Here is a 21,999-nt window from a genome sequence, read left to right as displayed (position 1 = left end):
CAGGTATCTTTATGATACCGCCACGTGGTTCAAGTTCAGGTTATGATTAATAACACAGCACACCGCTTAGTAAGGATTAAAACAACGGTCATTTATTATATACAACAAGCAATATTAATACCCTAATACTACTTTCTATATAATAAACCTATCACTACTGGCCAATACTTAGCTTAGGAAGAGCCCACCAGGTCAGGGAAACGAATGGCTTGTCCAATCAGATCTGGCCCGCGGGATTCAAAAGGCTGCTACAGGTCGGTGGCTAGGTGTCTCTACCGGATAGCGATCGTTGGATTCAAACTTACTGCTGCCGGTGGCTGGTCTTGCGAAGGTCTCGGGCAGGCGAAGATGAGAGCCAGCGAGAGCTGAACTTGGACCTTCACTTTTATAGGACCCAGGGGCTTCCCGCCTCCCGGGGCGGCCCTTGACCCTGAGTCCCAAGTGATTGGATTCTGTCCCCAATCTCTGGGGTCGATGTGTCCAATGGTGAGGCGATTCCTCGATCGGGGGGTGGTCGCTCACCTGTCTTTGTTTCGGCCACTGCAGGCGCCGACAGGTCTGGCCCGGTATTCAATTGCTCATATGTTGCAATTGTTCCCGGGGATAGCCGATTCAGTTGTGGATGTCTGAGTAGATTAGGTGTAAACAGTCCTGAATGAAACTGCGGATACCTGGGTTGATGGGCTGTTGATAGCCCTGAGTATCGATCTGGGCTACGTTCCCCGAGCTGAAGCTGCAAACCTGTCTGCAGCTGCCTGCTTGTGTCTTTTTTGGTTGCTTTTCCCAGCAGTCTTTCGGGTTAGCCGTTTTAAACTGGGTTTTGGCCAGATTAATCGGAACGCAGCCATTTTACATGGCTACATTCCCGCCTTGTGATCCTAACGCGAAGCGTGAAGGATCACATAAATTTTGTCCTCTTCGTTTCCCGACTGGGGGGGCACCTCCCACATGGCCACTACCCTGACCCTAGCTATGCACAAAAATTTACCTAAACAATTCTTGAGGGCGCTATGTCAGGCAGGGGCATGTATCTATAAAAAAATAACCTGGGAACCTCTAATTTTACCTAAACACTCTATACTCCTAAACATTGCACTATCCTATCTTCCTCAAACATACAACAGCAATCACAACATTTAATATACTCTTTCCTGGCTTGGCAGTCAAGATCAGGATCATACATTTTTTTTAATGAAACGTTCCGTATATTTCTTTATTTACAGGAATAATGCACGTGAATACTCTTTATTCTTTATAGGTCGCGGGGGTCTGGGGTCTGGTCATAGCCGAATATCGGGGATCGGATCCGATAGACCGGGGTTCGAGCGCGGTACGCTCTCCTTTTCCACTTGCGGAGGCGCACGGTCTGTACTGCACAACTGATTATAGCCAATGCCAACAGTGCCTCAATCATGTACGACAGGGAGTACCAAGTTATGAACTTGGCACACCAGGATAATGCAGCGTGGTTGGTGACTGGGCCCTCGGTACTACGGGCCAGTGAAGCGTTAACGGCAGGGGGGTTTGGAGTAATGGGGTCCGCGTTCCCGCGCAACAAAAAGTCCACAATAAATATGTTGAGCACGAAGAAAGGAGTCCTCATGGCTGTCTTCTTTCTTTTCCTTTTCCTGTTCACTGGTTTTCTCCGGACTTGGAGCTTCTGGAGTTCTGTAAGACAAGCGTAGCGTGTGTAAATACTTCGGTTTAATATCTGGTGTGTTAGTGTGTCTGTCCTTCTTGGGGCCAATTAAACCCTTATAATTGGTCACAGTATGTGACTCTCCCCCCCCATTTTTCTTTCAAAACAAATGTTTGGACACGGCACACTTCCCAATGGTGGACCAGTGCTAACTTTACCATCCAAATGCTCTAGGATGTAAATAGCATGTGGCAGCAACCCAAAGGTTGCCTAAATAAAATAAAACTGTTTTTGAAAGAAAAGTTCGAATGAGGTGCGTGTGGGCCGCGACGGGTACGATTTGGGTGGAGTCCCCGGGTAGGACGGCTACCAATACCGTATCTTCCCTACCCGAGCGTTTTTGACCAACGGGGGGGTCCCCAGGCAGGGCGGGTCTCACGCCGTTTCTCCACTGCCTGAGCGACCAAAGAACGGACACAAATGTAGTCATCATGGTGGGGTTACTGTTCTGATTCTACCATCCAATCAGAAGAGTAGCTACGATCGGGCGTCTGGTCTGGTGGGTGTCTGAGGCAAGTCCTCAGAGGTATCGGCCGAATGGGCGTGTGGCCGCGGTGGGTGTCAGCGGGAAAAGTTAAAAAGTTCAGGTGAATGGGTGTGGGGCGGTGAGAAAATTCTCCTGTAGGACGAACAACATTTAACAAACAGACAGACAACATAAAACATTCTGCAGGTTCCATCAGGAAGGACAACACTTTTCACCAAGTGTCTCCTTTAAATCATCATGTGGACACCTCAGTTCTCGGTTGCGAACAGGGTCGCAAAAGGGTTGGCGGAGTCAGGCCCGAGGTCGTCACCGTCTCCCGGGTGCCAAACTCTGGAGTGGATCAGGGCGGAAAGGGCTGCGTGGTGTGCGTTGGGATCGTCCTCGTCGTTGCGGACGAGTCTGCAGGAGTTGTCGCGGTGCCAATGAATGGTGTCGAGTTGGGTGGGGACAAAGTCGGGGTCGTCCGTGTAGTTCAGTGGTCGGTGGGTGGGTTTATTTAAGTAGGTGATGAGGAAGGGGTCACTGGAGTCGAGGTCGGAGTTGCTGGGTGTGGGACCAGGATGGTAGGGAGGCGTGCTGTGGCTGTCATCCGAGTCACAGTCGCTGTCTGTGCTGCTGCAGTCTGTGGGCGTTCCGGGGCGGAGCGTAAAGTTCGTGGGTGCAGTCGGGGGCGAGTCCGTGTCTGGGCTGAACGTGGAGGGGGTGGGTGTGGTCACGTTGGATGTGGGCGGGGTTTGGTCGGCTGCGTCAAGCATGACGTGGTGGGAGTGGTTTGACTGTGCTCCATAAACCTTGAGCTGGTTTATGTGAAACCACGCAGTCTTACCATTTTGGTATTTAATTTTATATACAGACGGGCTTATTTTGTCCGTAATTGAATAGGGACCCGAGTATTTTGGAGACAGAAACGTGCTGGGGTTATACACGGACAACATTACTTGCTGTCCTATGTTGTACACCGTAGCATGTACTGCCTTAGCAAAACAGGCCTTGCTCTGTTTTCTTTTAGTGCCCAGTTTAACAGCGGCTGCTAGCTGAGCCGTTTTTATATTTGCAAGTAGCTGTTCCACGGCCTTCTCGTGGTGAGGGCCGTGACTTCGGGGCTGGTTAGGTCTAAACCTAGCAAGTATTCTGTCCCTTTCATGGGGCGTCCGGTCATGAGGGTGTGTGGGGTGAAACCTGTGGAGGTGGAAACAGTGTTACGCAAAAACATCAGCGCAAAGCGGAGGACCGAATCCCAAGTGGTGTTGTTCTGCTGGACCATTTTTCTAAGGGTGGTTTTTAGGGTCCGATTCATGCCTCCACTATACCACTCGACTGAGGGTGGTACGCAATGTGAAATTTTTGGGTTATGCCAAATATCGTGAGGACGTTCTGCATGACCCGTCCCGTAAAGTGAGAACCTTGGTCCGATTCAATACTGCGGGGGAGTCCCCAACTTGTGAAGATGTGGTGGGTTAGGATTTTGGCGGTGGTTTTCGCGGTGTTGGTGTGGGCTGGAAATGCTTCCACCCACTTTGTAAAAGTGTCAATGACCACCAGAACATATTTATAGCCATTCCGCAAGGGGGCAATGGACCTATAAAATCGATCTGGAGGTTGGTCCAGGGGCTGTTAACGGGTCGGGTGTGGCTGAGATTTGCCTTTTTGGCATACCTATCTGGGTTGTTTTGCGCGCAGATGAGGCAATTTTCGATGTAATGGGATACATCCTCTTCAAGATTAGGCCACCAACAAAGCTGCTTGAGGTGGGCTGCGGTGGGTTCTATTCCCTGGTGTCCATGGCCATCATGGAATAGACAGATCATCTGATTCCTATCTTGTACAGGAACCACGTAAAGGCTGTCTTTTAGCAACACACCATCATGTGTGGTTATGGTATTCCGCAACCTCTCGTATGAGGCTGGAAACTTCCCTTTCACGATCTCAGTGAGAGTGCTATCCTGCTTCTGGGCTGCTACTAGATCCTCGATCCTAGTCTGCGCGACCTGAACTGCACTCACTGGCGCACTCACTGGGGCGCTCTCGGGGGGCTTCCAAAAGTACCCATGCCTGGATCCTGCCCTAGCCAGCGCGTCGGCTTTTACATTTCCAGGGGGGGGGGGGGAGACGATGGTGGCTGCGGACTTTTATAATGACAAAAGTCCTGTTCTTGGCTTTTTGCAAATATGGCGGAGTAATGGGGTTGAGGGGAGGGGTTTCCCATCCGCGGAAACAAATCCTCTTGTTTCCCAGAGGGGCAGAAATTCGGTGAGGCTGTTGCAGACGTACAGACTGTCTGAATATATGTCTGCTGGGCTGGGGAAGGAATCTGGATGGTCTGCAATGTAAGCGATGGCCGCAACTCTGCCGCCTGCGCGCCTAAGTGTCCGGGTAATTTTAATGCGATTTCTTCGAGGGCGCGTCCCTGCGCGTCCTCCACATAAATCCCACAACCTGTTATGCGTTGCCCACCCAGGATTGTGGAAGATCCATCCACATAAATCCTGATGGGGTCACACGTGTCCGGGTGAGGGGGGTTCTGAGATGGAGTGGCTAGTTTTCTGGGGGGTGTTTTAGCTATAAAGGGGCCTGTATTATGGTGGGGCGAGATGATTTCACACTCGTGGGGGGTTCCGGGGTACTGTAGATTGTCCGCTAAGTATGTGTGAGTCTTTGTCCGTTTTACTGTGATGTCCCGTCCTTGTAAGAGAAGGGTCCACCTAGCAGCGCGGATTTGGCTGACGATACCGTCTTTAAGTCGTCCGTCCAGTAAAAGTTGTGTGGGGGTGTGTTCGGTCAAGATGGTGATGGGGTTCAGTCCGGTAATGTAGGAAAAGTACTGGACTGCCCAGAAAACTGCGAGCAGGTGCCTCTCACAGGCTGAAAATCCCTGCTCCACAGCATCTAAAATTCGGGAGGCATAAACCACGGGTCTTAGTTGGTCGTGCCGTTCCTGCAGGAGCACGGCTGAAAGGGTGCGGTCTGTGGTCGCTACCTCTATGGCGAAAGGGGAAAGCGGGTCGGGAACTTGTAGTGCGGGGGCGGCTATGAGCGCCTGTTTTAAAGAGTCCACAGCATCCGTATGCTGCGGAAGCCATTCCCAGGGGGCTCCTTTCTTTAGGAGGTCTGAGAGGGGCGCTGCCTTGCTGGCGAAGCCGTCAATGTGGTTTCGGCAGTAGCCGACCAATCCTAAAAACGACCGGAGGGCTGACACGTGTTGGGGAAGGGGCAATTTAGCGATCGAGTCAATTCTTTTGTGCTCGATCTCGCGTTTGCGGTGTATGATGATAGTCCCCAAATATATCACCTTTTCTTCCAATATTTGGGCCTTTTTGGGGTTTACCTTACAGCCAATGGAGTGTAGTAACTCCAGGAGTTCGGACAGAAGCTCAATGTGCTCTTCCTTTGTGTCTGTCTGCAGTAGTAGATCGTCTACATACTGTACCAGACATTCGGGGCGAGAAAATTTTGCTAGTCCATTTGCCAGCTGTCGGTGGAAAATGGAGGGGGAGTTGTGGAAGCCTTGTGGCAGGCATGTCCACGTGTACTGCTGCGCTTGGAAAGTGAAGGCAAATTTGTACTGGCACGCCTTTGCCAATGGAATGGACCAGAACCCATTACTGACGTCCAAAACCGTGAAATATCGGGCATGGAGTCCCTGTTTGAGCATGGTCTCGGGACTTGTTGCAACGGTGGGGGCTGCTGCGGGGGTGACCTTATTGAGTTCCCGATAATCAATGGTTAAACGCCATGATCTGTCGGGTTTCCTTACTGGCCAAATCGGGGCATTGTTAGTCGAGGCTACCGGTCTTAGGACGCCCTGTTCTAACAAGCTTTCTATGACTTTTAGGATTTCTCCCTCTGCTTCGAGGGGAAATCCGTACTGTTTCTGGGGTCTTGGGTCCGGTCCAGTTATCTGTACGGAGCCGGTCATCCGTCCACAGTCGTGCTTGTGGGTTGCAAATGCTGCCCTGTTTTTCTGCAGGACTGCCCTAACCTGTCGGTCCGTGCTGAGTGTGCTGGGGTTAAATCAAACCTCGCCTACGGCGCTGATTTTGTTCATGTAGTCCCCTATATTGAGTGTTGCGGGGGGTCTATCGGATTCCGCCATCCTCCAGACACATTGGTTGACTGGGTCGAAGGAGAGGTGGTGTGAGTTCATAAAATCGATCCCTAAAATGTGCTCTGCTGTTGGGGGCAGGTCGACTAACACTACGGGGTGCTTTGTATTAATATTTCCGATCTGGATGGGTACAGGGGTTGTGATATGCCCCTGTTGTGAGTGGCCTGTGAAGCCGCTGAGGGTGATAGTGGATGTGGTGGGCCACGTGTCCTTACCAAGGGTGGAAGAATTTAAGGTTGTGCGGGACCCTCCTGTGTCCCAGAGAAACTCGATCGGCTGTCCCCTAACCTTTGCAGCGACTACGGGTCGTCCTGACCTATCCCAAAGGGTATCGCAGACCCAGCTGGGGGAGCCTGTACATCGTCAGTCCGTTCCGGTCACGTCCATCTGATCGGACTGGGCGCTAACGCTATGTATGGGCTCTGTTTTTTTTTTATTGGGAGCACCGGTCTGATGGGCTCTCTGTGGTTTTTTAGGGCCATTGCATTCTCTAGCAAAATGTCCCAAGTGTCCGCAATTGTAGCACTCTTGCGGTTTGGGATTGCGGGGAGTGGTTCTTACTGCCTGCACATCTGCGGCGGCTTGGTTCTCCTTGGGTGTTCTAGTGGCTGATTTACCGTGAGCCACTCGTTCCCAAACGCGGGACAATCTTTTGACCACCCACTTCTCATTATGAGCCTCCTCCGAGGCGTCATAATTGCTACAGGCATTCTGTCCTGCGTCCGTGGCATGGGAGATAAGGGTGCGAGTCCACTTGGCCATAATGTCTGCGGACAAATGGGCGCGATCTACATTGCCGAAAACGGCTTCAAAATGAATCCACAAGCGTCCTGCGAACGCTGTGGGGTATTCAGACTTTTTCTGTCTGCATTTATTCAGACCGTCTACGGGGTCGCCCCGGTTGTACCCGATCGCATCCAGGATCGCGTTATGCATTTCTGCAAGGGTGCCTCCCCCTACATTCTGTGGGTCGGGAAGGGCTGCTGCGTCCGATGGGTCTAAGCTGAGGATTGTGAGTTTTACCTGCTCTTTCTCATCCAGGCCGTACATGGTCGCCTGGTGTTTGACGGTGGCGAAGAAATGGTGTGGGTCTGAAGCGGGAAGGAACGGTGTGATTTTGGCACACGCGTCCCGTAATTGGGTCACTGTGAGGGGGGTGGAATATAAGACCTCCGCCTCGTCTGCTGTGGCGGTGCGGTGGGTTGTTACAGGGTTCATGGGAGCCTGTATTATCTGTTGTGTGGGGGGTGGGGGTGCTTTCCTCCTTTGGGGTTTTCCCTGCGCACATGCTCCCTGAACATATCTCTGCGCTGTCTCCTGCAATTCTTCTCAATCAGGGCCGTCTTCCTGTTCTAAACTTTCCCCAAAGGTTTCTTGAAATCCCTTTTGGACAGAAAGCAGTGCTTTCAAGTCTGCAATCTGCTTTCGGCACTTTGCATGGTCTAAAGTACTCTGCCTTTGTTCCATTGTTGTGGCGTGGAGCGCTCTCAAGGCTGCCTTGAGATCACTGCATTGTTTCTGGAGCTTCTCTAACTGGTTTTCTGTTTCTTTCTTTACCAGGACTGCACGCTGCAGGTCCTGATAAGCCTTTTCATATTGTGACTGGAAACTACTCAAGTGCGCCAGACAAGATTGGTGACCCCGTTTGGCGTCAGCCACCTCTTCGTCTTTTGCTGCTAATTTCCCTTTCAATTCCTGGTTCTCTTTCTCAATTTCACATATATCGGTTTTACTTATCCGATGTATGCCTTCTATTTCCTTGCGGAGCGTCCTGACGACCTCCTCTGTGCCTCACAATTGTGCCAGACAGGACACAATTGCCACCAGCTTGCGCGCTTTTGCTAAACTCTTTCTGTGAATCTCACTCAGGTTCTCCCACCAAGTATGCCCTATACTTCCAGGACCTGAGTCGTCGTTACTGCAGAAATCCTTCCACACGGGCCATCCTTTGCCCTGCAGAACTTTGCGGATTTCCACTTCCCAAACGGGACACTGTCCCGCTCCTAAGCTGCTGACTGGTGCGACAGCAAAATCTTCGGGGTTCATGAGGCGCTGCATCGCTTGCATTGCCTGCATGGCTCTCTCTTATCTGCTCGGTATGTTCGAATTTGGAACAGGGGGCTAAGGTGGTGTGGTAGATGTGGGTACGGCTTGCGCTAATTTCCGAAATACCAACTGCCGATTATGTTGCTCTTTCTAGCTTTAGTCTATTTGCTCTGTTTAGGTCACCTTTGCTCATGAGTCGGCAGGTATCTTTATGATACCGCCACGTGGTTCAATTTCAGGTTATGATTAATAACACAGCACACTGCTTAGTAAGGATTAAAACAACGGTCATTTATTATCTACAACAAGCAATATTAATACCCTAATACTACTATTTATATAATAAACCTATCACTACTGGCCAATACTTAACTTAGGAAGAGCCCACCAGGTCAGGGAAACGAATGGCTTGTCCAATCAGATCTGGCCCGCGGGATTCAAAAGGCTGCTACAGGTCGGTGGCTAGGTGTCTCAACCGGATAGCGATTGTTGGATTCAAACTTACACTTGCCGGTGGCTGGTCTTGCGAAGGTCTCGAGCAGGGAAAGAGGAGAGAGAGAGAGCTCTGAACTTGGACCTTCACTTTTATAGGGCCCAGGGGCTTCCTGCCTCCCGGGGCGGCCCTTGACCCTGAGTCCCAAGTGATTGGATTCTGTCCCCAGTCTCTGGGGTCGATGTGTCCAATGGTGAGGCGATTCCTTGATCGGGGGGTGGTCGCTCACCTGTCTTTGTTTCGGCCACTGCAGGCGCCGACAGGTCTGGCCCGATATTCAATTGCTAATATGTTGCAATTGTTCCCGGGGATAGCCGATTTAACTGTGGATGTCTGAGTAGATTAGGTGTAAACAGTCCTGAATGAAACTGCGGATACCTGGGTTGATGGGCTGTTGATAGCCCTGAGTATCGATCTGGGCTATGTTCCCCGAGCTGAAGCTGCAAACCTGTCTGCAGCTGCCTGTTTGTGTCTTCTTGGTTGCTTTTCCCAGCAGTCTTTCGGGTTAGTCGTTTTAAACTGGGTTTTGGCCAGATTAATCGGAACGCAGCCATTTTACATGGCTACAATACTGCCGCCACGATTAATTTTCAATATTAATATCTCGGGATGAAAAAAAATGTCTTCTAATTTTCCCCTCTCCCACTGAACCACCCCCTGGCGCCCTTCCAGGGCGAACTCTCATTCTCTGATCATCCCTGTGATATATTTTTACGTTCAGTTGTGGTAGATATTGCAATATGTTGTCAGGTTTACTCATTTCCGTGTCTAAAACACTCGGAACTGGAGACCTGGTGGGCCCTTGCCTTCCTTTCAGGCATTACGAGGGCTGCTAAGCCTCCAATATGGCGGCAGGGAGAGCCCGCCCATTATAGGCCGGAGATGCCCAAATGCGCCACCGAAAGAGTAATTGTCCAAGGATCCCTCGTCCTGCTGTTTGAAACAAGCGTTAGAGACTTTGCATACGCAAATAAGGGGCCTAATACTTGTTTGAGGCAAAGAGTTTGATTCTTAGGCCCGGCCCGGCCCACTAAAACTATCCCACTGGCTCCACTCCACCCATTGGAGGGGGTGCGACAGGGCTAACAGTCTGCACAAGGTGGGTAGTCGACATGTCTCATCAATAGCTCATGAAGGGCAATTAAAGCAGACCTTAATTGGATGACAAGTCCGCTCTCTGGCCATTAATAATACCCTCTGGGGAAACCTTTCACTTATGGCCTTCTGACCCTTATTTCAACACTTTGGAAAGAAATCCTCTTCAGAATCGGGAGGCCGCTTTCAGGAAAAGCTGGTGCCCAGATTTTCACCATAGTGGAAAGCATCTCCGGGATCGGCCCCAAAATCCTAAGCCTCGCGCCCGGACCAGACACTTCCCATCTTCGTGGGGTTGGACTGGAGTCGGCCAGGGATTCACCCACTGAAGTAGGATCATGGAAGAACGGGAGTGTGGAATCTGGAGCATGCCGGTTAAAACAGGTAAGAGGAGGTCTGAATTTGGTGGATTCTTATGGATAGCCATGGTACCCGTTTGGAGAGGGTTCTGGGACATGTTTGCGAGAGGCAAGGCACCCTTCAGGATTGTTAAAAGTAGACGTGATTATGCACTTTTTACTCACAATCCAATTGGAACTGTCCAGCTGTCAAGGAAATGTTAAGGAGCGGTCCATCTGTCCATCTGTCAAAGCTCTCCTGGAAGTCCCACACTGTTGGAAGAGATATTGACGGCAGAAAGATTGGAGAAAGGGGTGGTGTCGGCGATTTATGGGTTTATTCTGGGAGAAGATAAGGTATCAATGGATAGGATTAAGGCAAAGTGGGAGGAAGAGTTGGGGGAGGGCATGGAGGAGGGGTGTGGTGTGCGGTGCTCTCCGGAGGGTGAATGCGTCAACCTCATGCGCGAGGTTGGGGCTGTTACAGTTGAACGTGGTGTGTGAGCCACACCTCACAAACCTGGCACTGAGTCTGGCTCTCTGGCACTGAGTCTGGCTCCCTGGCACTGAGTCTGGCTCTGGGGCTCAGAAGGGAAGGGGGGAGAATAGAAAAGCAATAGTTGTAGGAGATTTAATGGTTAGGGGAATAGATAGGAGATTCTGTGGTCGCGAGCGAGACTCCCGGAAGGTATGTTGCCTCCCGGGTGCCAGGGCCAGGGATGTCTCGGATCGTGTCTTCAGGATCCTTAAGGGGGAGGGGGAGCAGCCAGAAGTCGTGGTGCACATTGGTACCAACGACATAGGTAGGAAAAGGGGTGTGGAGGTAATAAACAAGTTTAGGGAGTTAGGCTGGAAGTTGAAAGTCAGGACAGACAGAGTTGTCATCTCTGGTTTGTTGCCAGTGCCACGTGATAGCGAGGCTAGGAATAGGGAGAGAGTGCAGTTGAACACGTGGCTGCAGGAATGGTGTAGGAGGGAGGGCTTCAGGTATTTGGATAATTGGAGCGCATTCTGGGGAAGGTGGGACCTGTACAAGCAGGACGGGTTGCATCTGAACCAGAGGGGCACCAATATCCTGGGAGGGAGGTTTGCTAGTACTCTTCGGGAGGGTTTAAACTAATTTGGCAGGGGAATGGGAACCGGATTTGTAGTCCAGCAACTAAGGTAGCCGATATTCAGGACGCCAAAGCATGTAATGAGGCAGTGGGGAAGGGAACACTGACAAAGGAGAGTATTTGCAGGCACGGAGATGGGTTGAAGTGTGTATACTTCAACGCAAGAAGCATCAGGAATAAGGTGGGTGAACTTAAGGCATGGATCGGTACTTGGGACTACGATGTGGTGGCCATCACGGAAACTTGGATAGAAGAGGGGCAGAAATGGTTGTTGGAGGTCCCTGGTTATAGATGTTTCAATAAGATTAGGGAGGGTGGTAAAAGAGGTGGGGGGGTGGCATTATTAATTAGAGATAGTATAACAGCTGCAGAAAGGCAGTTTGAGGAGTATCACCCTATTGAGGTAGTATGGGTTGAAGTCAGAAATAGGAAAGGAGCAGTCACCTTGTTAGGAGTTTTCTATAGGCCCCCCAATAGTAGCAGAGATGTGGAGGAACAGATTGGGAAACAGATTTTGGAAAGGTGCAGAAGTCATAGGGTGGTAGTCATGGGCGACTTTAACTTCCCAAATATTGAGTGGAAACTCTTTAGATCAAATAGTTTGGATGGGGTGGTGTTTGTGCAGTGTGTCCAGGAAGCTTTTCTAACACAGTATGTAGATTGTCCAACCAGAGGAGGGGCAATATTGGATTTAGTACTGGGTAATGAACCAGGGCAAGTGATAGATTTGTTAGTGGGGGAGCATTTTGGAGATAGTGACCACAATTCTGTGACTTTCACTTTAGTAATGGAGAGGGATAGGTACGTGCAACAGGGCAAGGTTTACAATTGGGGGAAGGGTAAATACGATGTTGTCAGACAAGAATTGAAGTGCATAAGTTGGGAACATAGGCTGGCAGGGAAGGACACAAGTGAAATGTGGAACTTGTTCAAGGAACAGGTGCTACGTGTCCTTGATATGTATGTCCCTGTCAGGCAGGGAAGAGATGGTCGAGTGAGGGAACCATGGTTGACAAGAGAGGTTGAATGTCTTGTTAAGAGGAAAAAGGTGACTTATGTAAGGCTGAGGAAACAAGGTTCAGACAGGGCATTGGAGGGATACAAGATAGCCAGGAGGGAACTGAAGAAAGGGATTAGGAGAGCTAAGAGAGGGCATGAACAATCTTTGGCGGGTAGGATCAAGGAAAACCCCAAGGCCTTTTACACATATGTGAGAAATATGAGAATGACTAGAGCGAGGGTAGGTCCGATCAAGGACAGTAGCGGGAGATTGTGTATTGAGTCTGAAGAGATAGGCGAGGTCTTGAATGAGTACTTTTCTTCTGTATTTACAAATGAGAGGGGCGATATTGTTGGAGAGGACAGTGTGAAACAGATTGGTAAGCTCGAGGAAATACTTGTTAGGAAGGAAGATGTGTTGGGCATTTTGAAAAACTTGAGGATAGACAAGTCCCCCGGGCCTGACGGGTTATATCCAAGGATTCTATGGGAAGCAAGAGATGAAATTGCAGAGCCGTTGGCAATTATCTTTTCGTCCTCACTGTCAACAGGGGTGGTACCAGGGGATTGGAGAGTGGCGAATGTCGTGCCCCTGTTCAAAAAAGGAACTAGGGATAACCCTGGGAATTACAGGCCAGTTAGTCTTACTTCGGTGGTAGGCAAAGTAATGGAAAGGGTACTGAAGGATAGGATTTCTGAGCATCTGGAAAGACACTGCTTGATTAGGGATAGTCAGCACGGATTTGTGAGGGGTAGGTCTTGCCTTACAAATCTTATTGAATTCTTTGAGGAGGTGACCAAGCATGTGGATGAAGGTAAAGCAGTGGATGTAGTGTACATGGATTTTAGTAAGGCATTTGATAAAGTTCCCCATGGTAGGCTTCTGCACAAAGTAAGGAGGCATGGGATAGTGGGAAATTTGGCCAGTTGGATAACGAACTGGCTAACCGATAGAAGTCAGAGAGTGGTGGTGGATGGCAAATATTCAGCCTGGATCCCAGTTACCAGTGGTGTACCGCAGGGATCAGTTCTGGGTCCTCTGCTGTTTGTGATTTTCATTAATGACTTGGATGAGGGAGTTGAAGGGTGGGTCAGTAAATTTGCAGACGATACGAAGATTGGTGGAGTTGTGGATAGTAAGGAGGGCTGTTGTCGGCTGCAAAGAGACATAGATAGGATGCAGAGCTGGGCTGAGAAGTGGCAGATGGAGTTTAACCCTGAAAAGTGTGAGGTCGTCCATTTTGGAAGGACAAATATGAATGCGGAATACAGGGTTAACGGTAGAGTTCTTGGCATTGTGGAGGAGCAGAGAGACCTTGGGGTCTATGTTCATACATCTTTGAAAGTTGCCACTCAAGTGGATAGAGCTGTGAAGAAGGCCTATGGTGTGCTCGCGTTCATTAACAGAGGGATTGAATTTAAGAGCCGTGAGGTGATGATGCAGCTGTACAAAACTTTGGTAAGGCCACATTTGGAGTACTGTGTACAGTTCTGGTCGCCTCATTTTAGGAAGGATGTGGAAGCTCTGGAAAAGGTGCAAAGAAGATTTACCAGGATGTTGCCTGGAATGGAGAGTAGGTCTTACGAGGAAAGGTTGAGGGTGCTAGGCCTTTTCTCATTAGAGCGGAGAAGGATGAGGGGCGACTTGATAGAGGTTTATAAGATGATCAGGGGAATAGATAGAGTAGACAGTCAGAGACTTTTTCCCCAGGTGGAACACACCATTACAAGGGGACATAAATTTAAGGTGAAAGGTGGAAGATATAGGAGGGATATCAGAGGTAGGTTCTTTACCCAGAGAGTAGTGGGGGCATGGAATGCACTGCCTGTGGAAGTAGTTGAGTCGGAAACATTAGTGACCTTCAAGCAGCTGTTGGATAGGTACATGGATTACGGGAAAATTATATAGTGTAGATTTATTTGTTCTTAAGGGCAGCACGGTAGCATTGTGGATAGCACAATTGCTTCACAGATCCATGGTCCCAGGTTCGATTTCGGCTTGGGTCATTGTCTGTGCGGAGTCTGCACGTCCTCCCCGTGTCTGCGTGGGTTTCCTCCGGGTGCTCCGGTTTCCTCCCACAGTCCAAAGATGTGCGGGTTAGGTGAATTGGCCAATGATAAATTGCCCTTAATGTCCAAATTGCCCTTGGTGTTGGGTGGAGGTGTTGAGTTTGGGTTGGGTGCTCTTTCCAAGAGCTGGTGCAGACTCAGGGGGCCGAATGGCCTCCTTCTGCACTGTAGATTCAATGATAATCTATGATTAATCTAGGACAAAGGTTCGGCACAACATCGTGGGCCGAAGGGCCTGTTCTGTGCTGTATTTTCTATGTTCTATGTTCTATGTGAGGATGAGCCGACTTTTTGAGGGGGTGGAGGATGTTTCTGAATGCTCTGCGGGCGGGGGGGGGGGGTGGGGGGGGGGTGGGGGGGGGTGGCGGGGGGGGGTGCAGCAAACCACGTTCATAAGTTTTGGTGATGTATTGGAGGGAGATCTTTAGGGTAATCTCACAGCTGGTACACGCGAGACTCGAACCGGGTGCCCTAGAAGCCATATTCGGGGTGTCGGATCGGCCGGGGTTGGAAGTGGGTGAGAAGGCAAATGTATCAACCTTCACCTCGCTAATCGCCCAAAGGCGGATTCTGTTGGAATGGAGGTCGTCTTCTCTGCCCTGTGCCCTGGTGTGGTGGGGGGACCTGCTGGAGTTCAAGAAAGTAAAGTTCGAGTTGAGGGGGAGGATGGAAGGGTTCGACAACTCATGGGCCATGTTCATCATGCATTTTCATGAATTGGATGACATCGAACATTGGGGAGGGGGGTGGGGTTGGTGTGGGGTTGTTGGAATGTATAAATTAACGCTGATTCTTTTTCATTGATGTTTTGCATTCGAAATGTTGGGAGCTGTTTGAGGGTGGGTGGGACGAGGCGATTGTTGTCTAGGGTTTGCTGTTGTATTTGTTGTTATTGTTTGTTGTTGTAAACATTATGAAAATGTGTAAAAAGGAGGAGAATAAAAATATCTGTGAATAAATAATTCTATGATCTATTTTTTTTCCCCAAAAAAAGCTCTCCTGGAAGTGTCGTAGCTGTCATGGAACTGACCAAGGATATTAAGTGAATTGGTAAAAGTGATGAGGGCATTCGTTGGAATAAGTTTACACTAAGTTGGAATAGGGGTTATGGGGCAATGGGACAGGTAGGTAGACATCAAATTGGCAATGAGGGAGAGGACAGTGGGGCAGGTAGAGGGGCATTTAGTTAGAGTATCTGTGTGAGGAACCATGGAGGGAGGGGTGGTTATGGGGCATGGGTTGCCATAGTTTGACATGGGTGGGGCATAGGTCATAGGGAGTGCGGGTGGGTGGTGAGGGATAAGAGGGATGGTGCAGGGGCACAGGGGCAGTCCTTACGCCCGGCCCACCTCCACAGCCGGCAGTCTGCAGATTAAGTCGAGGGTTGCCTGCCTTCTCTCCTACCCCAGCCTGCTGCCCAGCATCCCCTTGCTCCCACCCCCGGCCCAAAATCCCACCTGCGGGTTCGTCCAGCCAGAAAATCCCCTACCTCGGCAAACCTGACCCGGGGGATGGGAGACCTGGGTGTCGGACTTGGTGCAAAGGTTCATAGAGTTGTGGTTCCAGCGCGGCAAGGTTTTACAACTGATGCGATTGCTCCTGAACTGCCCTCTGAAGTGGCCCAACGTCCCGCTCAGCTGCATCACCAACTTCTCAGGATAACTAGCTATCGGCGTTGAGCGTCTTACCAGCAGCAGCCACGTCCTGTGAATGAATTGAAAGACATGGGGCTGTATTCTCCAAACATGGGGCTATGTCCTCACGCTGGCGTAGAAACGCTGGCCTTTCACGCTAGGCTTTCCTTAAAAAAATTCAGAGTTATTCACTCAACCTGAAGGACCCCGGAGCGCTTCTCGCATCTTTAGCTGCAGATCGGGCACCCGCACTTCCAGTCGCGAGAGTCTCGACCGGGCCAGTTGTGGCTAGAACCACCCCGTCGGGAATTCGGCCGGTGGGGACCGGAGCATCGCTGGGTGGGCCTCTGGCAATCTAATCTGAATCGGACCCTGCAAAACCCACCGTGCCAATGAGAACGGGATGTCTGTGTGTACGCTGCGCGAGCGCGTGGAGTAATAAAGGGGCCTCACAAAGCACTTTAAGCCAATTAAGTACTTTAGAAGTGTGATCACTGTTGCAATGTGGGAAATACAGCAGAGTGGGGGCTCTTATTTTACCCTCTAATAAGCGTCGATAGTCAGTTTGATTGGAGCTGACAAAAGTACGACTTTTTTGCTAATTATTCACTTGAATACACTTGAGTAAGAACTGAATCAAAATTTGGAAACAAACTATCAGTCAATGCATGAAAAGGTCGAACATTTGGCAAAAATCATAAAACATGAAGAAATCACTTTAACACAACCAAGCAAATTCAAGAATTCAGGAATTAAGGAACAAAGATCTCAACCACGAGGTCCTACTTTTAAGGGAATTAAAGCGGGATTCTCCGGCCCCCCGCCAGGTCGGAGAATCCCCGGGGGGGGGGTGCGCGAATCCTGCCCCGCCGCTCCGACGCGGCTGCCGTATTCTCCGGCGACGGTTTTTGGGCGGGGGCGGGGTTCACGCCACGCCGGTCGGGGCCCGTTGGCACCGCCCCCCCCGACAATTCTCCGGGCCCCGATGGGCCGAGCGGCCGTCAGTTTCTGGCCAGTCCCACCAGCATGGATTAGACATGGTCCCACACGGTGGGATCTGGCAGGTAAGTCGGCTGGGGCGGTCCTTGGGGGGGGGGGAGGGGGGGCGGGGGCGGGGTGATCCGCCCCGGGGGGACCCCCACGGTGGCCTGGCCCACGATCGGGGCCCACCGATCTGCAGGCGGGCCTGTGCCATGGGGCACTTCTCTTTTCCGTGCCGGCCCCTGTAGGGCTACGCCATGGCCGGCGCAGAGAAGACACCCTCCTGCGCATGTGCCAGAATACGCCGGCAGTTCCGTGCATGCGCGGGATCACGCCGGCCCTTTGGCGCATGCGCGGACATGCGCAGTCCCTTCGGCGCCGGCTGGCGTGGTGCCAACTCTCCGCCGTCCACCTAGCCCCCGGAAGTGCAGAGAGTTCCGCTACTTCGGTCGGCTCGACGCCGGAGTGGTTCGCGCAGTTTTTGATGCCGGCATCGGGCCATCGAGCCGATTGCGGAGAATCCCATACCTTATCCCTGGTTTAGCCCCTCATTTATTCTCATTGGTTTCTAATTCTCAGCAGAGACCTTCTGGTTTGTTCAAATGAATGTCTGTTACTTAGAGGGTGACTTATTAATCGATCACTGGACATTACTTAAGATTGACTGGTGCCTATGAAAACTAGCTCAGCATCTGAGTGCGCAGTCTTAGGAAAATTACTGGATACGTTTCTCGCGTTTTTCATGTTACACAGCCCGACCCGGAGACCTTGTTGTAACTGATTAGTTGATACATTCTTACTGCTGAATATGCTGGGATACAATCGCCAATTCATTATGTGAAACAATGACTGGATTCCCACAGTCAAGTCACTTTTAATAATGTTTACCCCTCAGCTACATGCATTCAACTAGCACCTAAAACTGTAACTCTATCAAGCAGCAAATCTGTGCACAGCAAGATCCCACGAATAGCAGTGATAAATGACCAGGTCAGCTATTTTAGTGATGTTGGTTAAAGGATAACGACCGGTCCCAGGACACCAGTGACACCTTCCCCGCTCTTCATCCAGATAGTGTCACGGGATCATTTACATCGGAGACAGGCACAGTTCGGTTCAACACCTCGGGGGGGGGGGGGGGGGGGGGGGAATGTCCGGTCCCCCAGCCGCTTGTTTCTGGTGGAGCATAGTTCGCTGGTGGTGGGATTCTATCCTCCTGCCGCATGTCAATGGAGTTTCCCATTGAAAGCACCCCATGCTGCCGGGAAACCCGTGGGCCGGGATGCACTGCCGGTGGGAAAAGTTAATCACAACGACCCTAATGTGAAAGATTGTGGGATGAATTCTCCGCCGGCGGCATTCTCCGTTCCACCGGCAACGCACCGCCCCCTCCCAGCCCCCCCGCGGATTTCCCAGCGGCGTACGGTGGACACAATGGCCAACCCCATTTTTCCGGCAGTGGGAACGGAGAATCCCAATGCCGCCGACGGCGGGCCGCCGAGAAACGGACGGCGGTGAATTCGCCCCGGCACCTCCGACAAGGTGGCATTCTTTCAGCGCTGACAATGTAAGTATCAGCCGAAGGCCTGAACTCAACTCCTGGTGTCGGGCATGATCCCATAGCTTCCTGGCTCAGGTCTGCGGCACAATCGCACAGTGGTTAGCACTGCTGCCTCACAGCTCCAGGGTCCCAGGTTCGATTCCGGCTTGGGTCGCTGTCTGTGCGGAGTCTGCACATCCTCCCCGTGTCTGCGTGGGTTTCCTCCGGGTGCTCCGGTTTCCTCCCACAGTCCAAACATGTGCAGGTTAGGTGGATTGGCCATGTTAAATTGCCCTGAGTGTCCAAAAGGCTTACTGGGTTATGGGGTCAGGGTGGAGGTGAGTAGGATGCTCCTTACAAGGGCCGGTGCAGACTCGATGGGCTGAACGGCCTCCTTCGGCACTGTAGATTCTATGACTTTCCCAGGTATAGTTACAATGCTGCAGTTCCACTGAGCGATCTGCTTCTTCCCAGCTCCCGGAATATTGATCATTTGCTCTGACCAGTGACCAGGTTTGTTCAAATTAAAATCGCTTGATGTTTTGACACTGCAGAAAATTAATTCGAGATAATAATTGTTTTTGAAGTAAGTTTAAACAAGGTTGGATATGGCGATGAAAGCTTTCAACACTATCACCGATAAATCTGGAGCTAATAAAAAACTTAATGAAATGAGAATCAAGGTGAGCCGCCTCCAACATAGATTAAAGTCAAAATCACTGTTGATTATATGAGCAGACAAATGTAATTGTTTGACATTCCTCTGCCTGCTGTTATAATGAAGGTTAAATGGAGCTGCTTAATTGTAGTAACTCTCTATTGATCAAGAATTGAGTCTGTTTATAATCGGACTCTATCATCACCAACGCAGATTGTTAGATATCTGCATCAAGTGAGACAGAAAGACTTGCATTTCTATAGCACCTTTCAGCACCTCAGAATATCCCAAAGTGCTTTACAACCAACGGAATGACTTCTTTCGATCTGTAGTTATTCTTGCAACGTAGGAATTGCAGGCGGCATTTTATTTTTATTTTTTCCCAGGGTGTCGCCACTGATGGTAGGATCAGCATTTCTTGCCCAGTCCTAGTTCCCCTGTGGAAGGTAGGGGTGAACCTTGTTGTGTGGAGTTTGCACGTTCTCCCCGTATCTGCGTGGGTTTCCTCCGGGTGCTCCGGTTTCCTCCCACAGCCCAAAGATGCACAGGTTAGGCGGATTGGCCACGATAAATTGCCCTTAGTGTCCAAAATGTTAGTTCGGGGTTACTGGGTTACAGGGGTAGGCTGGAGGTGTGGGCTTAAGTAGGGTGCTCTTTCTAAGGGCTGGTGCAGACTCGATGGGCCGAATGGCCTTCTTCTGCACTGTAAATTCTATGGCTCGATGATTCTAACACAGTCCATGTGGCTCCTCTCTTTTTCGTGAGATCAAAGCCATCAGCTGGGGTGTTTGGTTGGGTTCTGGTGGGTACAGAGGTGATTGCTAAGGCCTGATCGGCATCCGCGATTTGGACAGGATACTGAGGACGATTTGAGCTTCGGACAAGCTGTTGACAGGGAATTTCCTCTCCTTGGGCTGGATTCTCCTTCCCGTGACAGCGGCAACGCGGATCGCGATCGGGCGGAGAATCGGGCGTCCAACCCAAACCGGGGTTTGCGTTGGGCGTCGAACCCACCGCTATGCTCCGGGCCCCGTGGGCGGTGGGATCGGGGCTCGCGCCCGGGCGCCAGCGGCTAATGGATCCCAACGACCCATTGGTGTCCACTTAGCGGGCCCGCCACCAGAATCTCCGGGCCGGGAATCGCGCGGGCGCGTTGCACGGCTGTTATTTACCAACATGGCCCTAATGTGGTGGACCTTGTCGTAGGTCAAGGGGTAACCCTGAAGGGAGTTGCCCCCAAAATCCACCCATGGGCCACCCTCCCCCCACAATGCACAACATGCCCACCCTTCCTCTTAGAGCTCCCCTGCCCGCTCCCCCCCACCCCCCCCCCAGAGACCCCCCTAAAACGGGAGACAGCCCCAGACACCCTCTGGATAGAGGGACATCCCACACCAGAGACCCCCTGGATAGGGGGAACCCCACAGAGACCCCCTGAATAGGAGACCACTCCCTAACTAAAGGAATCCCCCTCCCCAACAGACCTCCCAGAAGAGAGACCCCTGCCTGGAAGTGAGCGAGCAGTCCAGACAGGGGCACTGATATAAACTACTATTCAGGTTCACAGCGGTGAGGATGGTCGCCATATTTGGAAGATGGGAGGGAGGACAGAGGGACAATAGAGGACGAGTACGTGGGCGATAGACTGGCACCCCTGGGGGAACTCTCAGAGGCTCCAACTCCCAGGGCAACACAGTGGTGCAGTGGTTAGCATTGCTGCCTCACGGCGCCAAGGTCCCAGGTTCGATCCCGGCTCTGGGTCATTGTCCGTGTGGAGTTTGCGCATTCTCCCCGTGTCTGCGTGGGTTTCGCCCCCACAACCCAAAGATGTGCAGGGTAGGTGGATTGGCAACGCTAAATTGCCCCTTAATTGGAAAAAAATGAATTGGGTACTCGAAATTTATATTAAAAAAAGAAGAGGTTCCAACTCCCGAAAGGGAATGAGCTCAGATACCTGCAGCTGTCCGGCTTCCTTCACAAGGAGACAAGAACGTTCTCCCAGAGACCCGGACACACACATTTCTGGACACAATGGTAGGGCTGGACTGGCTAGGGGACGACAAATGTGGCGATATCTACGGACGACTCATAGAAAAGGTCAGGACCCCAGTGGACGAGATCAAACGGAAATGGGAGGCGGAGCTGTGCATGGAGATAGAGGGGGGAATCTGGATTGAGGCATGGCACAGGATCAACTCCATCTCCTCCTGCGGCGGGCACTGAGCAACCTCACTAAGACGTGGGTTCTTCCCAGAGGTGGAGTTAAGGTGCAAGCGCTGTCAGGGGAGGGCCCAGCCAAACACACCCACACGTTCTTATCCTGCCCCAGACTCAAGGAGTTCTGGACAGCCTTATACAAGGCTACGTCCAAGGTGGTTGTGGCCGAAATGGAGCCGTGCCCATTTGTGACGGTCTTCAGCGTACCAGAGCTCTGGACAGGCAAGAGGGCTGGCCACCCCGGCCTTGGCCTCCCTGATCGCCAGGCGGAGAATTCTGCTGGGTCGTAGGCCGGCAGCACCACCGGGGCCTCGGGAAGACTTTTCTGATCTGGCTGAGTTGCTGAGACTGGGAAAAAGGAAAGAAAGTGTGGAATAAGGGGGTCTGAGGGGAGATTCCACGACATGTGGAAAAAGTTCACAAGCCTCTTCGCAGGCCTGCTCGCAACAAGCAGCTAACTAGGAGGGCCGGAGGGGGGAGTGATGATAGGGAGTGGGGGGGGGGGGATAGGAAGGGGGAGGT

The sequence above is a fragment of the Scyliorhinus torazame genome, chromosome 1 (assembly GCF_047496885.1).
Source record: "Scyliorhinus torazame isolate Kashiwa2021f chromosome 1, sScyTor2.1, whole genome shotgun sequence".
Taxonomy (NCBI): Eukaryota; Metazoa; Chordata; class Chondrichthyes; order Carcharhiniformes; family Scyliorhinidae; genus Scyliorhinus; species Scyliorhinus torazame.
This window is presented reverse-complemented; position numbering follows the sequence as displayed.